The sequence below is a fragment of the Ovis canadensis genome, chromosome 2, assembly GCF_042477335.2.
Source record: "Ovis canadensis isolate MfBH-ARS-UI-01 breed Bighorn chromosome 2, ARS-UI_OviCan_v2, whole genome shotgun sequence".
Classification (NCBI taxonomy): Eukaryota; Metazoa; Chordata; class Mammalia; order Artiodactyla; family Bovidae; genus Ovis; species Ovis canadensis.
Genome location: NC_091246.1, coordinates 237448994 through 237467607, shown reverse-complemented (window position 1 = coordinate 237467607; position 18614 = coordinate 237448994). Strand labels below are relative to the sequence as shown.

Below are 18614 nucleotides of genomic sequence, written 5' to 3'. Positions count from 1 at the left end.
TTTGATTCCTGGGTCAGGAAGATCCCCTGGAGAAAGGGATAGGCTACCCATTCCAGTATTCTTGGGCTTCCCTTGTGGCTCAGCTGGTAAAGAATCCGCCTGCAATCCGGGAGATGTGGGTTCGATCCCTGGGTTGGGAAGATCCCCTGGGGAAGGGAAAGTCTACCCATTCCAGTATTCTGACCTGGAGAATTCCATGGATAGTCCATGGAGTCGCAAAGAGTCAGACATTACTGAGCGACTTTCACACACACAAAGGATTTGGGAAGTTTCCATATTACTTAAAAGAATTTTAAAGTTAGGAGTGGATTAATCCATAGTTCTTTTAACAAATGTGAAATCCAGGACTTAGTAAAACCATTTTTCTAAAAATTTCTGCAATTATTTCTGTTTAAGGGCTATTACTAGCATCATGATACAAGGGAAGAAATTATCTTGGTTTCAGCATCGGCTACATTGACCTTTTTTCTTTGTGTGTGCATTGATCTTTCAAAGTTATTTCTTGAATTGTATTAGCAATATTCTTAAACCTAGAAAACAACCGTTTAAAACATCTCTGTTCTCAGTGAAGTTAGTCTGAAGTTAGCAGTAGAGATACAATTAATGTATGTGAATAATAAGCAAATGATACGTATTTATAAGCAGCTTTGGTCACTATTTCAAGCCTTAGGTTAAGGTTTGGAATTATGAGGATGGACAGATGTGGTCCTTGACCTTGAGTTTATAGTTTTATTAGGAGGGGGGTGGTAAACTCAGGGACAGGATTAATCATAGAAACTCTTAAGCCAAATTTTGAGACATTACTCAGATGCCTCATCAGGTGACTAGCTGTTTGGAAAGGAGAATATAGTAAAAATATTACCAAGGAGTTTCTCAGAATAGTTGTTTTAGCTGCATCCATCCATACTTGCCCACACTGAGTTCTGAATTCAGTTCTTTATTATCTTTGTGATGTGGCTTTCACTGTAAATATGTATAATATAGTCTGATAGTGAGCTAAATCAGTCCAGTAGTGTGGGAGATTAACAGCATAATAATAAAAAAGACTTCATGAATCAGTGTACCAGCAGCTCCCTTCTATTGAATTCGTTCCTTGGTGCACTAATATTTTATGTAGGTTAATGTTAACGGAGTCTCTCGGGATAGGTGGGGAGCTGGGTGGGGTGGAGATGGGCAGGTGAGTGGATGAGCCAGAGAGCTGGGCACTTTAGACAGGGCTGTGTGAGGGTGGGGGAGGCCGTAGCAGAAGAGGGTGTCAGTTTGCAGAAGTGGCAGAGGAGAGTTAAATGCACTAAGTAAGTATATTTTGCTTTCTGTTTAATGAGTTCTTTGCCCCATATTTTTACATAAGGAAGATAGCCATATTCTTACTATGCTTTGTGTATCCCTGGGTTATGCAGTTGGAATAACAGCAAAAATATAAATATAGTAGAAAATAAGATTAATACCTGTGCATACATTTACATGAACATCTTATTTCTCCTTGAAGTTGGCATTTTTGGGTAACTTTTTATTTTGTATTGGGGTATAGCCGATTAACAAATAACATCATGATAGTTTCAGGTGGACAGCAAAGGGACTCAGCCATACCTATACATTTATCTATTCACCCCCAAAACTCCCCTCCCATCCAGGCTGAAAGTTGACATTTTTATCATGTAATTTTAATCAGTTTTTACAGAAAATGTTTTTCCATGGCTATGCACATTTATATGTTTTGAAGGAAGTGTCATGTAGAAAGATTATGGACTTCAAGGCTAGACACTGTTTAAACAAGGTCCTCATATTCTAGCTGTGTGATCTTGGGCAAGTCATTTAAACTCTGAGTTGTAGTTTACTTGGTTATAAATGGGTGCTGTGAGGATCGTTCATAAATAGCATACAGTTGATAAATAGTAGCTGCTGCTATTTTTATTTATAATGAAAAAAATTATGTTAATTTGACTATTTAGGGGAAGGTTTACATAGTGTCATCTTTCAGAGCTGGGGTCAGCAAACTTCTTTTGCAAGGTGCCAGATGGTTAATATTTTTGGTTTTTTAGGTCAGCTCTTAAAGGATAAAAAAAAAAAAAAGCAGCCAAATCAGCCATTTTGAAACTTTACAGAATGAGGTGGTTGGCCAGATTTGGTCTGTGGGCTGTAATTTGCCAACCTCTGCTCCAGAATATTACTAGCTGCTTTTTTACTTTGTTCATAGGAATTTGAAATGCTCTCTGTATGTTTTCAAAGATAACATGATAATGTCTCAATGAAAAAGGAGTTCAGGGTAAGTGGCTAAGAGCAGACATTGGGATTCAACTTAAATTTGGGGTCTAATACTATTACCAGTGTGACTTTTGTTTTGTCACCTTATTTTGGCTTCAGTGTCCCACCTGTAGAATGGGAATAATAATAATGGTCCCTATCTTAGGCTTGTTTTTAGAATTAGTTAATATGTAGAAGTTTTAGAACAACCCCTGGTACAGCGTAAGTGCTCAGTGTGTTAACTGTTGTTAGTAATCATTCTTTTTTTCATAAGAAGCATTTTTATTTTCTTATATTGATAAAACAACAGGTTTGAGAAAGAGAAGATGGATGTGTCTGATATATTGGAATTACTTGAGTGACAAGCGTTTTAGGTTTTGTGGCAGGAGGATTGTTTGAAGCAGAAGTATTGGTAGACTCTGCAATGAGATGGTTTCTGGTTGGGTTCCAGTTTCCTAGTTGTTTGATCCTGTGCAAGTTGGTTAACATGCAAATTATAGAAAATACTGAGTTGGCCAAAGAGTGAGTTTGGATTTTTCCATAAGACATTATGAACTTTTTGGCCAACTCAGTACAAAATTTATAGAATTCCTTTGAGTTTTTAATGAGTGAAGTATTAAGCACAGTGCCTGGTTCATAGTTAAGCAGTTACTGTATTATATATATATATTTTTAACTGAGATACTGGCTTCTAGAAGAAATTTAGTAGTAGCTTTTATTTAGTAGTTTTTCTAAATGATGACTTACTTTCACATTGTTTTAGTATATGAAGTTACACTTGACTGTGTAAATTTTTTATTTTCAAGATGTTATAATTTTGGTGTTGAGTAAATTTAATGGTTAAAATGAAACTTTGAAAGAAATATCCCTGACCTGGTATTAACGTACATTAAGTATTTTGAAAAGCTTTTTGAGGAGTAATTTCTACGTTTGATCCAGGTTCACAGGTTTATAAAAATGTAAAAGTAGAGTAAGGAGTATCCCATGTTCCCTTTATCCACTGTCAAGGTCAAGGTTTTGTTGTTGTTAATAAGTAAAAATTTAAAGAAATGGATGTAGAGTCTACTGCAAAACAAAGTAGGTGAACACGTCTTTTTTCAGTGTGGCTCTTTACCAGGGTTATGTGCTTCTCAGAGTGCTGTGAGTTCTCAGAGTGCTGTGAGTGCACCAGAATGTCTCACTCCTGACTCCTGGCTGTCATTGGTGAATATTATTACCCTGAGTGAGTCTGAAGGTTCTCGTTGGCAATTGGACATTCCTAAATGCCCTGCTTTTTAAGAGACTTACTTGCTTTGCTTTGTGTAGTAAGTGCCTTCCCTGTCCTCTCTAGTCAGTGGGCTTGGCTATGTTTAGACCTTCTCCTTCTAGTTTTTATTATGCGTTGAGTTACAAAACTACTTGCTAGAATTGTGTATTAAGTGGGTAAGTGAGAGTGAAGACTTGTGCGACCTCCCCCCTCCCCGCCCTTTATAAAAATATTTATTTGGCTGCACCAGGTCTTAGTTGAGGCATGCAAACTCTGAGTTGCAGCATGTGGGATCTAGTTTCCCAATCAGGGATCAAACCCCGGCCCCCTGCATTGGGAACTAGGAGTCTCAGTCAGTCATTGGACCATTAGGGAAGTCCTCCTGCGGTTTTAAGAGTGAAAATTCTTACAACTCAAAGGTATTGTAAAAAGTATATTAGTTCTCAGCACTTCCTTTTTTTTAAGTTGAGGGGATCAGTAAGGCCTTTTTAAAATAGATTAAACCTCTGGTTTCTGAAAATAGTAAAGAAAAAAATAAGTATTGTATTATCTGCAGTAAGGGCCTGTTGTATACCACGCAGACATATGCAGAACTTGCTGTCCTTAACTTCTGTCGCTCCCTAAATGCCTGAAATTCCTAATTTCATTCCTAAATTTCCTGAATTCCTAGATGTCTTTCCCTCTGCTTACCATTCGTTAGTAATGGCTGTCTGTACTTGCCGCTTGAAGAGTTTAGGTAAGAGGACTTAAACATTTTAAAAATGAAACTTCTAAGTTTACAATAGTTTCATATTTACAGAAAAGTTGTGAAGATAGTTACCCTATACTCCTCCCCAGTTTTTTTTTTCTTTTTTTTGCAAGATCTTGTATGATAAGTTTGACGCAGCTAGTGTACCAGTACCGATGCATTACTACTGCGCATACTTGAGGTGGGCTTCCTTAGTCTTCACGTGATGTCTCTGTTCCAGGACGCACCAGGGTGCCACGTTACATTTGGTGAGCAACTTTTAAAAACTCTTCAATTTTGGAGGCATGTATTTCTGATCATAAAGTACAGAGTGATCGTTAAAATCTAAAAGTGAAGAAAAAGGAAAATTAAGAAACATATCTTATCACTTGCTTTAAACATTTTTGTATTTTCTTCTAGCTCTTGTTTTAATAAAAATGGGTCCATATTATGTTTTCCCCCACCCATGCTAGTGTGATGAACATTTACCTAACTTCTTATTAGTCCTTTATTACTTTGTATTTATGTGATAACATAATTTATCCAATTTCTAGTCCTTTGTTAGATTTTTAAAAGAACTATTATTATGTTTCAAGGAATAGTTCTATACCTCAAGCCAGTTTTTAAACAAGGTGTCTCCCTCCCTTGTGTTTTGTATTAACTTGGGAAATGTACTGTGTGTGTGAGGTGTGCCTGTGTGTTGTGGCACTCCATGGAAGAGGTGAAAGGCAGGGGTCTTTGTGCGGGCGGGGTCTTGTGCGGGCTGGCTCTTGCCCACTTCTTTGACATCATCTCCTGTGTCTTTCACCTTTGACTGGTTCTGCTTGTTCCAGCGTTCTGCCTGGAGCGCTCTTCTAGATCTTACCTGGCTGTTGTCTCGTGCATGAGGTCTTGGCTCAGATGTTAGCACTCAGAGCAGCTTTACTTTGTCACCCTATCCGTAGTCAGTCATTTATCGGATAGGAACATTTCACCTGCAAGTAATAGAAAACTTGACTAACAGGGTCTTAAACAGATCAGGGTTTATTTTCCTCACGCAACATGGTTTAGTTGTACAGTGGTTCGGACCAGGCTCTGTCCGAACCTGCTTTGCCTTTCATAGCATGTGGTTCTCTTGGACACCAGATAACGATCATGGCTTGAAGTATGTCATGGCTTGTCTATTTCACATTCAAGGCAGGAAGAAGAGGAGGGCTTTTTTTTTTTTTACTTCAGAAAGCAGAACTCTTCCTAGCATACCTCCTCATACCTCTTAGTGGGGAGAACTGAGTCATACCTCTGGCAAAAACAAAATACTAATGTATTTTTAATTTTTTACTCCAAAGTATTTTTGTGCAGAGGTGGTTTTAGACCACTTGGCTTTTAAATTCTTTGAACTGCAGTACATGATAAGATACATGTGTGTAACTGAAATAAACTTAGCATGATTCTTAACTGTTAAACATGCTGCTATTGATATTTTCTGTTCTCTATTTTGAGGAAAATTTTTGGTTATGACCTATGATGGAGGATTCTTAACCTTTATTGTGGTAAGAGCTTTAGCAGTCTGAAGCTGTAGGCTCCTCAAAGTAATGTTTCTAAACTCATAAAGTCAACGCGTAAGAGGAAACCCAAGTATATCAGAATGTCACAGTTCAGCTTGTGACTGTGTGCTCAGTTGTGTCTGACTCTTTTGTGACCCATGGCCTGTAGCTCGCCAGGCCCCTCTGTCTGTGGGATTTCCTAGGCGGGAATACTGGAGTGGGCTGCCATTTCCTCCTCCAGGGAATCTTCCCAACTCAGGGATCAAACCTTTGTCTCTTGCATCTCCTTCACTTGGTAGACAGATTCTTTACCACTAGTGCCATCTGTAAAGCTGAAACTCTAGCTCTCAAACTGTTAAATTAGTTTGTTGTTGTAATGTTTCTTTTTTTTTTTTTTTTTTTTGCAATTTACCAAGATTTTAATGTGCTTAAAGAGAAATGTTACTCAAAGAATAGTGGTGAGTATTTTCCAGCAAATATTGAGTAAAAAACAATTTTAACCCCAATGTAATGTTTCTTTATTAGCACTTTCAATAACATAATCTAGCAGCTGTTCGAAGTAGTGATGAGTGTAAATGATATTTTGAAGTATCTTCAACAATTGTAATGTGATATGATAATATCTGATTTTTCTTGGTGCAAAGTCAAGGTACTGCCAATAATATTGTGGTTTGTTGCCTGTCCATGATAGAAATGTTAAATTTCAGTGAGAGGTTAGTGAAAACAAGTTTTTCAGTCCAAGTTTGTAAACCTCTTTGATTATAAACCCCTGGTGTAAATTGCTTCCAAAGTGCTAATCTTGCAGTTTGAGGGAAACACTGGTTCTGGCCCAGCCATGACTCATCTCCGACAGCCAGGGGAACAGCTCACTTCCTTGGAGATGAGGAAGTTTGTACTCCTTGTAAGGCAGGATTCTTCGAGCAGAAAGGAGAAATGGGGTTTCGGTAGGGAATACTGTCTTCTCCCTTCTCCTGATTGTAGTTTCCTCCTTCATTTTCCTGATTCCTTAATTTTTTCACAGTATTACCTTATTTGCCGTTTGTCTGCCTTCCCTAGGGTCTTATCATGTGGCTCAGTGGTAAAGAATCCACCTGCCAAGCAGGAGACGCGGAGTTCAGTCCCTGAATTGGGAAGATCCCCTGGAGGAGGGCATGGCAACTCACTCCAGTATTCTTGCCTGGAAAATTCCATGGACGGAGGAGCCTGGTGGGCTAGAGTCCATGGGGTCATTGAGTCGGACATAACTTAGGGACTAAACAACAGCAGCTGCCTTCCCTAGTAGAATATAAATTCTGAGAGAGGAGAGACTGTCTTACTGACCCTTTTTCCCCAGTGCCTAAAACCTTTGAAGTAGGGTAATCAATAAATATTTGTTAAATAGCTGAGTAAGACCTGGCAGTCCCACTTAAAAGGTAACAAGATGAGATCTGGATGTCCTCTCATTGCCATCCTTCCCCAAAACAGGTGCAGCTGATGTAAAGGCTTAAAAGTGAGAGCATTTATGTAAAGTCACTGCTATGAAGTGCTATACAAATGAGATTTTTTCCTTAATGGAAGATTGTAAACTGACTTGTGTTCATATGATTCCTCTCCTTGCATTTTTGGAAGTATAGGGTATATCTCAGATAGTTTGTAAACTTCAGGAGCAGACATGTTTTTGAAAAATGGTATAGAGGAATAAAAAGAAATTATTCTTGGTAATGAATTGTAGTCTCAGGACATTAAATGTCCCTGGAGTTAACGTTTTTATCCCCCGTCTCCCAACCCCCTTTAACCTTAAAATTATCTGCTTTCTCCCCAGCAGGCATTCTTTCCTTTTTAAAGTGGGTTGACTTAAAATGCAGCAAACCTGTTTAATGAAAGTGCCGAAAGAATTGGTTGCTAGCATTCATTTTGGAGAAGGCAGTGGCAACCCACACCAGTACTTTTGCCTGGAAAATCCCGTGGATGGAGGAACCTGGTAGGCTGCACTCCATGGGGTCGCTGAGAGTCGGACACGACTGAAGCGACTTAGCAGCAGCAGCATTCATTTTAAGTTGGTGGTTAGTCACATCTTATTTTAAGGTTTTCTTCCGGCAGTATTCCTGACTTATAAGGCACATCAGTACCCTTTGTGTAGTTAGAACATGAACATATGTTGATAGAATAAATACGCTTTTTTTCCAGTATCCATAACTGTCTTGAATATCTCCTTCTCAGTCTTCAGGTTTAGTTAAAAAAGGTAACTACCTTATTTAAAAGGTAAACCAGTACTTTGTTTTGAATCACAGGGCTTTGTGAATCCTAGAAGAACTTCTTGGGGAACAAGTAAGTGAAGCTCCAGTACTTTGACCACCTGATGTGAAGAGCCAGCTGGATTTCATCGGCAAAGACCCTGATGCCGGGAAAGATTTGAGGACAGGAGAAGGGGGTGGTAGAGGATGAGATAGTTGGATAGCATCGCTGACTCGTCAGACATGAGTTTGAGCAAACTCCTGGAGATAGTGAAGGACGGGGAAGCCTGGCACACTGCATTTCAAGGGGTCGCCAAGAGTCAGATATGACATCGACTGAACAACAGCAAGAGTCGTTATATCCATGTTGGGTTTATTGTTGTTTGCTTTAGAAACAAATCATATTGCTTAAATTCATTCAATATTAAGTACTGTGGAATTTAACAGTTAAAATGTTTGTTAACTCTTATGTTAAATACTTCTGGTTTTCATCTTATTTTTATGTTTAATGGACTGTGAAATAATTCAGTTCAGTCACTCGGTTGTGTCCATCTCTTTACAACCCCATGGACTGCAGCACGCCAGGTCTCCCTGTCCATCACCAGCTCCTGGAGTAGAGAAAATGTCATTAGTTTACAGAATAGGACGATGTGGTGTAAGTCATAAGGAAATCAGGTTTTCAGTGAGGCTTTAGTACCTGCCTTAGAAATGCAGTCCGCTATATTTAGGAGTCATTTCATTCTTCACAGATGATGATTATCTTTAAAAAGTCAGTTGGTTTGTAGTACTTCCTAATACTTGCGGGGAAAGAGTCTGGCATATCATACTTGGTTGGCATATTTGAAGGTTTAAAAGCAACAGATTGAAGGGTTTCCTTTCTATACAATACTTTGGAAAGCAGGATATATTTTCAGAGCAAAGTGGGTTTAAAAAAATAGCTTTATTGAGATAAAATTCATATGCCAGGCAGTTCACCCATTTAAAGTGCAAAACATGTTGGCTATTTGGAGTTGTAGAAGTATCCCCAACTATCTAACTGAAGAAACTTTCATCACTCCAAAACAAACCCTCTTATTTGTTGGATTTTGTGTTTTAGAATTGACCATTCCATTGTGATGTGCTGTCTTCCTATTATTTAAAAAACATCTTAGTCAGTCTCTTGCTCCGCTGTGAGGTACTGTAGGCCTACCAGTGGAAACTTTGTTATTTGGCTTTCTCCTCTTAAGAGGGCTCACTCATCCCTTTTGGCCATTTTGACTTACAGTTTCTGCTTAAAATTATTGTTGTATTTTTTTTAAGGTTTTTTTTTTCTGTTGTTGTTTTTGTGGATCACAGTTTTAAAGCATTTATTTAATTTGTTACGATAGCGCTTCTGTTTTTTGAAAATTTTTTTGTCTTGTTTATGTTGGTCTTCCATTTTTCTGGGCTTCTCGGAGTCTCTTTAAATCTTGCATGCATCCTAGCGAAGTCTCCAATCTGCTCACCTCTGAGTCATCTTTATATAAAGAGGGCCAGGGCAGGCTGAGGTCTTAGCACAGGGTAAAATCTTCAGGACATCTTTGACACTTCTGGTTTACTGTTGGTGTTTGTGATCTTTTTTTTCTCAGAAGAAACTTAAGGCTCCTGTTTTACATTCTGGAGGTGTGGCAGCACTTGCTATTTCTCCCTCTGGATTATTTTGGTTATTTTTCTGTCATTTGTGAGTAAGACATGACTGAGCATAGAAATTTGGTGGCTGTGGTTTTGTTCAGCTTCTTCTTTTGTCTAATACAAGTTTCATCTTCATTTCTTTAAAGTTTAAGATAGGATGGAGAAAGAAGTTACTAAATTTTATGAGTGATTTTCATGTATTCGGTTATGCTGTTCGGTACAGATTTTATAATGGAACCTTATTTTAAGGATATTTATGTTGTCACTTAATGTTGATTTTTAAACATTTATATAACATACTTCAAATGGAAAGTTATAAACTGGGTTTGGTGGGTATGATTTATCCTTTTAAAGGACATTGTATTAGATAATTGGCCTGCAAGTCAGGAGATTGCTAATCTGATTTTCGACTTAGATTCTTGAGCTTAGATGAATTTTGTTTGAGCCTCTCTTCTGTTAAATATGAGTAAATTTTTTCTTTCTGTAATTCTGCGTGGTTAGAATTAGAGAGACACATGTCAGAAGAACAGAGGATTTGTATGAAACAGCAGTGTACAAAGACTTAATAGTTTTGCCTTTGTTATTGAAGGAAATACTGAATCTTCACAAATGAGTCTGGTTTTAAAGAGCAGCAGTGCCACAGATTTTGAAGCATAAAGAGGTAAAGTAGGATGTAAAAAACAAATGCAGACTTTGGTCACATTTGAGATCTATTGGCTAAGCGTGTCTAATGAAATCTTTAAGGATAAAATCAGGTAGCTGGGTCTTAGGAACAGAGAAATGAAGCCAACAATTCAGATACCTGTTGTCTTTACTGTGATTTGTCTACTTATCTCTCTTAAGATGGTTTCCCAATGTGACTGTGTTAAACATAGCCATTTTGATGCCAGACTTTATCCTTAACAGTCTTGGTACCCAAAGAGTCTTGGGGGATGACTTTCATTGGTCCGTCATAGGTCATTTGTCAGAAACAGTGTCAGACTTTATTTTTTTGGGCTCCAAAATCACTGCAGATGGTGACTGCAGCCATGAAATTAAAAGACGCTTACTCCTTGGAAGAAAAGTTATGACCAACCTAGATAGCATATTCAAAAGCAGAGGCATTACTTTGCCAACTAAGGTCCATCTAGTAAAGGCTGTGGTTTTTCAAGTGGTCATGTATGGATGTGAGAGTTGGACTGTGAAGAAAGCTGAGCGCTGAAGAATTGATGCTTTTGAACTGTGGTGTTGGAGAAGACTCTTGAGAGTCCCTTGGACTGCAAGGAGATCCAACCAGTCCATTCTGAAGGAGATCAGTCCTGGGATTTCTTTGGAAGGAATGATGCTAAAGCTGAAACTCCAGTACTTTGGCCACCTCATGGGAAGAGTTGACTCATTGGAAAAGACTCTGATGCTGGGAGGGATTGGGGGCAGGAGGAGAAGGGGATGACAGAGGATGAGATGGCTGGATGGCATCACGGACTCAATGGATGTGAGTCTGAGTGAACTCCGGGAGATGGTGATGAACAGGGAGGCCTGGCGTGCTGCAATTCATGGGGTCACAAAGAGTCAGACACGATTGAGCGACTGAACTGAACCCTAGTTCACCTGTGTTGTGGGCTGTGGGGACTTGTTAACAATGTGCCAGCTTCCATAGGCTCTATGGGATACAGCGGATAGAGAGAGGCAGATGGTTAAATGCAGCATGTTACAAATGGTTGTCTATACAAGTAGTTTGTTTTCATGCTAAATTTTCATTTCAGTATGATGCAACTACTTAAGTATAAATCTTGTTTAGTATAACCGTTGTTTCATCCATTGGAAATTTCATAGAGAAAACAAGACTGCAAACACTTAATTATACTTGTTCAGTTCAGTTCAGTTGCTCCCAGCCATCTCATCCTCTGTCGTCCCCCTTCTCCTCCTGCCCCCAGTCCCTCCCTCTGCTTTTTAATATGCTATCTAGGCTGGTCATAAGTTTTCTTCCAAATTGTACTTGTAGTAGCGTGTAATGAAATGTCTTAGTTTTGCAAAGTGCCATGGAACTCTTCAGAGTTGTAGTGTGCATTTTGAGAAATTTAAGGCAAGCGTATTTCATAAAACTTGAATAGACAAGATTTCAGATGAACTTTGTGGGGGCAGGTACAGATAATGAATTAGGAGACAGTAAATTACAACCTTGCTGGTGGATAGTGAACTCTTGAGTTGAATTGCTATTTGTCTTGTCCGTTTAAAGTATTTAGATAGTCACTGTAGAAGTGTGCTTAGTTTCCAGCAGTGGGATTTTTATGGTTACCTTTTTTGTTTTATTTTTTCTTGGCATGACAACCTCTTTATCTTGATTTGATTTTTTATTTCTAAAATACATTTGAATATTAATTACATTCTATTTATTTTGATTCACGATTATTTATAGTCTGCCTTTGTGTATCATTCTTTTTTTAACTTTTTATTGAAATGTAGTTGATTTGCTGATTTCTATTCATTGTGGTGAAAGAATATGCTGTATATGATTTAAGTTCTTTTGAACTTGTTGATTTGCTGTAATGAGGTCCAGAATATGAATAGTTTTTGTCAGTATTCTAAGTATGTTTGAAAAGAATATGTATTTGCAGTTGTCTGTTAATTCTACTGATAACAGTGTTGTTCAGGTTGTCTGTGTCCTTACTGATTTGTTTTTTGGTTGTCTTGATGTTAGCTACAGAGAGAGGTGCTTTAAAATTCGCCCTGGATTAGTATATTTAAAAATTTTTTGTTTTAAAGTTTAAAAAAAAGTAAATTGGTATCTTCATGAATTGAACCTTTTATCATTATGAAGGTACCTCTTTTACCTCCAAGTAATGTCTTTAAAAAAATTTGTAAAGCCACATTTTTTGATACTAAAATAGCTACACCAGCGTTCTTTTATCTAATTTTGTATGATTTTTTTCTGTCTTCTTTTATGTCCTTGTGTTTAGTTCTGTCTCTTGTAGTTGAAATGTTTTAGAAATCCACTTTGGTAATCTTAACTAGAGATTGCATTTTTACCATTTTATTTTTTAATTTGTTGCTTTCATTTGTATTTATTATTTATAATAGAGGTATGATTCTAGATTTTGGTTAGTTTAGAAACTAAAACAGCATATCCACAACCCATTTCAGTATTCTTGCCTGGAGATTCCCATGGACTGAGGAGCCTGGTGGGCTACAGTCCATGGTGTTGCAAAGAGTCGGACACGACTGAGCGACTTCACTTTACTTCTTGGGCTTCCCTGGTGGTTCAGGTGGTAAAGAATTGACCTTCAACGTGGGAGACCTGGATTTAATCCTTGGATTGGAACAATCCCCTGGAGAAGGGAATGGCAACCCACTCTAGTATTCTTGCCTGGAGAATCCCATGGACAGAGGAGCCTGACACAGGCTGCACAGTCCATGGGGTCGCCAAGAGCTGGACACGACTGAGTGACTAACCCTACAGTGTTAAGTGGAGATGTGTTTCTTGGGCTGTGATGGAGTGGCATAATGCCTGTTTAGCACTACTGCACAGAGTTAGGCGAAGTGTTGAATTGATCCTGCCTCCTCTAAGTTCATTAAGTGGCTGCATCCCACCTGACTGGGGACTTCTTGTATGAGGAGGGAATTCTATACTCAAGAGCTCTGAAAACAGAACCATTGGAAGATGCATAGGGTCACTGTGGCCTCTTCTCCAGTGGGTGGGTGATAGGGTTTTTCTCTTACATCTTCTGAAAGGAACAATGTTTTCTTTCATAATCTTATACAGTGTTAGAATTGGGAGACAAGGAATTTAAAGGATGAATTAATGAAATGTAGGTTGGCGCATTTAGATCAAGGATGATTTGCTCTATATCTAGAAGCTTAATTTTTCTCATTTCTGACAAAGGTGAAATCTCTGTGGGCATATTTTTTAAAAAAGCAAGTGGTGATGACTCTTTGAAATCAAACAAAAGCAACAGTTTCCACTTTCCAAAGATCACAGCAGAGAATTGAGTGCTTATTCTTTTTATAAAAGGCTTTTATTATGGGATATTCCAAACATACACAAAAATAGAATTGTATAAAGAACCTCAGTGTACCCAGGATCCAGCTACAACATCATCAACTCGTGGCCACTCTTTTTCATTCATGCTTTTATCCCTACCCCAGTTATTTTGAAGCAAATTCTAGTTTTTATTTGATCTGTAAATGTTTCATACTGCTTCTCTAAAAGTTGACTTTTTTTTAAAGATATACACTAATACCATGGTAGTATAATAAAAAAGATAGGTCCTTAATATTTGTAAATATCCAAAAATGCCTATATTTTCCATTCTTGTTTTGTTGATATTTTCCTTAAAACTTAATATGTAGATCCTCTCTTCCTTTTTTCCCCTTGTAATGTGTTTACTATATTTTCTGTGTTTCAGTTGATTTTCATAACTTATATTAACCTTTTATAGATGAGGAAACTAAGGCTTTGCTAAGTTAAGAGATTTCTCCAAGTGACAGGTTTCTGGTGGAGCCAGGTTTTGAACGGACTGAAGACCTAGGCACTTAACACGAGTTCCTCTTTCTTTGCTGTAGACATTTAGGTGTATTTTTTCAGGACCTTTTTTTCCTATGCATATTCAGACAAATACATACAATTTTTCCCCTTCCTTCAGGTCTCAGCTTAAAATATCTCTTTAGAGAGGTATAAGCTGATGAGTCAACCTCAAGTAGCTTTTTTCTTTCCCCTTCCTTATTCTCTGTACTCCTGTATTTCTTCTATTCCATCTTTCATATCACTTACCACAGTGTCCAAAAAGCTTTATTATTTTGTGTCTTCCCAGTTGAGTGCAGGCTTCTTCAAGGCAAAGATGATGCCCGTTGATGCCTGCCAGATAGGCTTCCACGTATCTGTTGAAGCAGTTAAGTGTTCTGCTCTCCGTATATCAGTGTAATACTTACAAATCTGTGTCTGTTTTTAAAGACAGGTAGCGTACCACAGAATTGCTATTACATGCTTACTTAACCATTTCTCTACTGAGACTATTTCAGTCTTCAGTTTTTTCCCTCTATGACATACTGCAGTGGGCATTTTGGTTACGTATATTCTTTTCCTTTTTTAATTATTTTTTTGCTTGCACTTGGTCTTCGTTGGTGCGCTTAGGCATTCTCTAGTTGCGGTGAACAAGGGCTGCTCTTTGTTGTGGTGCATGGGCTTCTCATGCGGTGACTTCTCTTGTTGCAGAGCGTGGGCTCTGGGCCACACGGGCTTCAGTAGTTGTGGCGCACGGGCTTTGTTGCCCTGTGGCATGTGGAATCTTCTGGGATCAGGGACCAAACCCATGTCCCTGCACTAGCAGGTGGATTCTTGACCATTGTACCACCAGGGAAGTTTGATTACATATATTCTTGCAGACCTGTGCAAGTGTCTCTTTAGGCTGGCTTCCTGGAAGATTCATGGGAGTGGAATTGTGAATTCTAAGGACATGAGTGGCAGTTTTTAATTATGGGCTATGGGAGTCATGTAAAGATTGCATAAGGTTAGGTGATATGTAATAATAGCAAAACAAGTGTAACTCCCTGCTCTTAAACCTAGCAGGTATTTAGAAGAGTGTACAGGCTTTTGAATAATAGTTAATCTGATAGGGCCCTGAAATCTGTATTAAAAACTCAGTCTTAGGAATAACAACTTTTGTATTTGTCCTGGCTATAGGTTTGTATATGTTCTGACTCAATATAGAAACAGTCATTAGCACATATTTATTTTTGGTGAAAATGCTACTATTTGTAGAAATGTGAGACACTGGTCATTAGAGTATGACATTCTGGGCAATACTACAACCTCCAGTAACTGAGCTATTGAAGGGAGTACTTGAGTATGTCATTCTATGTTTTGTTTTTTATAAACCTTTAAGAAATATTTTCTGAGACTTTCTGAATTTAGGTGCAATCCGTATGACATACATGATCTTAAGCACACATTTGGCACTGTACATTGTTCACCTTGTGTTAAAGTAATGGACTGTGTATTTTCTCCCTAACTTTGAATTACATGTCATTGCCTTCTTTCTCCTGAGCCTTACCAGAAACTTAGTAATATTTGTTCCTGAAAATTCTCCAGATTGAATACTATTTATGACAGGGTACATACCTGTTGTTTCCAAGAGTTTGTACTAATCTGTGATTATCACAGTGTTGAAATAATGTTTGTTGCAAGGCAGGGAAACTTCCTCATACAAGCTATGTTAAAGAAATGAACCTCTGTGATTTCATCATTATGGTGGAGTACACAGCACTAACAAGAATATGTATTAAAGAAAATACTCTGAAAGTATTGCCTTATTATGTATGTCCCTATGCTCTAAAGGTCATCTGCCAAACATAAAATTGTTTTTGTCCATAGGGAGCACCTTGGTGTAATGTGTAGGCTCCCCTGTATTTTATTTCCAGTAATGGTGGTTCTTACCCAGCAGGCATCTCTCTGTCCCTTGGTGGAGAGGCATTTATAAATAATTCTCTCCTCCCTCCCTCAATAGTTCGTCCCTTTTGATAATCACTCTATCTAAGAGTAGCGTTCCTAAGTCTTTATAAGGAGCAATTTAAGAAGTGTTCCATTTAGGAAAAGTGAGAATAAATATTGGGTTAGGTTTTATAAAATTAGAGCTGAATCAGATTTTAGAAACTACCAGCTCAGTAACCTTTCCCTTTTGTCTGTTCATCCTGGCTAGGTAGAGGGGGACATCTTTAAGAGGATGTACTAAAAATGCTAGTGTAAGCTGACCTTCAACCCCCACTGACTGGCTAATTATGGTAGCCAACAGAATTGGGACTTGTTAAAACTGGACCTATGAGCCATCTTTGGCGTATGGGCTAGAAGTTGCTGACTCTAATCTTGAGACTTTTACAAAGAAGAAAAAAAATCTATAAAATGTAATTAGTAGTCTGAAAGGTTATACAAACTATATGCATTAAGATAGGATTTATATTAGGGACTGAATTGCTCTGTCTTAGAAGTAGCTGGGCTGGGCTGCACAGTGATCAGTTGATTGGTGATTGTATTATGATGTTGAACGGTGCCAGGGATAGATACAAGCTCTGGGGTAGTATGTCATTCTCTGTAGTCTGTGTTTTAGGCAGTTAAAAAGTCCGTTTTCTTGGAAACAGGATTTATATTACAAAATTACTATTTTTTTAAAGATGAACATGTGCCTGGGATCTAGAAACCTGTGAAATAAGCAGAGTGTTGCTCCAGTTTTTAATAATGAGATCACATAATTTAAAAAGAAAATTAAGCTGAGAAAAGAATGCTCTAAAAATGTTTAATTTTTTGAGGTATTATTTCTGGTTACTTTTACCCACTAACACCCACTATAGAGCTAAACTTGCAATACACATAGATTTTTAAATAATTTTTTGTATAGGGAAACAGCAAATGATTCAAAATGCAAAAGGCTTTAAAAGGTCCCATTCTAAAAAAGTGTCTGATTTAAATAATTTTTTTATTCTCTATTTTTGTATTCTCTATTGATAATTTTAAGTCAATGATTATTACATATATAGGAATATGTATGTTGATATATTCTGTGCCCAGTATTCTGTACTGGCTTTTTTGCTTAACAAAACCTTGACAATAGAGTTCCATTTTTAGTGTGAACAGTATTTTCCTTCTAACTGTGGCAGAGTTAAAACTCTTTAAAATTGTCTTCTTCCCTATTATAATTTTTTTACAATTGTTCAATAGTATTTTTTTTCTGTTTCTTCTCTTAACCATGTTCTCCCTTTTTGTGGCCTTCAAATGTTTTCAGAATATCTTTTCACCATTTTGAATTGCTTCCTCTGCCTGTTAGTTAATTCTCAGTTTTGCTTTTGGTTATTTTCTACCTTTGAGCAGAGCAGATCATCTTCGTAGAAAGTCATTGTGTTACCTTTTTCTTGGTGACTTAGTGATTGTTTGCCCAGCTGATCTTCCTTTTAATCTTTCTCTTACCTGCTTCTCTCCTCTGGTTCTGGGCTGTTTTTTGTCTTGGTTAATCAGGGCCCTGTTGAATACAAATGCCTGCTTGCCTCCTTTTTTAGTTGTCTCACCTCGATTCTCACCTGCCACAGAATTTTCAAACTGCCTTACAGTTGTGCTCATTTTGCATGCTAGAAGGTAATGTTCAAAATCCTTCAAGCTAGGCTTCAGCAGTACGTGAACTGAGAACTTCCTGATGTACAAGCTGGTTTTAGAAAAGGCAAAGGAACCAGAGGTCAGATTGCCAACATTTGTTGGAGTATAGGAAAAGCAAGGGGATTCCAGAAAACATCTACTTCTGCTTCATTGACTATGCTATAAACCTTCGACTATGTGGATCACAACAAACGGTTGAAAGTTCCTTACGAGACGGGAGTACCAGATCACCTTACTTTTCTCCCAATAAACCTGTTTGCAGGTCAAGAAGCAACAGTTAGAACTGGACATGGAACAATGGACTGGTTCCAAATTGGGAAAGGAGCACGTCAGGACTGTATATTGTCACTGTGCTTATTTAACTTCTGTGCAGAGTACATCATGCTAAATAACTGGGCTGGCTGAAGCATAGGCTGAAATTAAGATTACCGGGAGAAATACCGATTATCTCAGATACGCAAATGATATCACTCAAATGGCAGAAAGGGAAGAGGAACTAAAGACCCTCTTGATGAGGGTGAAAGAGGAGAATGAAAAAGCTGACTTGAAACTCAACATTCAAAAAACTAAGATCATGGTATCCGATCCCATCACTTCATGGCAAATAGATGGAGAAACAATGGAAACAGTGACAAATTTTATTTTCTTGGGCTCCAGAATCATTGCAGACAGTGACTGCAGCCATGAAAGTAAAAGATGCTTGCTTGCTCCTTGGGAAAAGAAAGCTATGACAAATTTAGACAGAGTATTCAAAAGCAGAGACATCCCTGCAAAGGTCCATATAGTCAAAGCTATGATTTTTCCAGTAGTCATGTACAGAGATGAAAGTTGGACCATAAAGAAGGCTGAGTGTTGAAGAATTGATGCTTTCAAACTGTGTTGCTGGAGACGACTCTTG

The 18614-nt window shown here is 38.0% G+C and overlaps 1 protein-coding gene across 41 annotated transcripts in view; it reads left to right on the top strand.

Moving 5' to 3' along the window:
• Positions 1–18614, top strand: part of TRIP12 (thyroid hormone receptor interactor 12) — a 154440-nt gene that overhangs the window by 14939 nt on the left and 120887 nt on the right. The gene's annotated exons all lie outside the window — the stretch shown is intronic.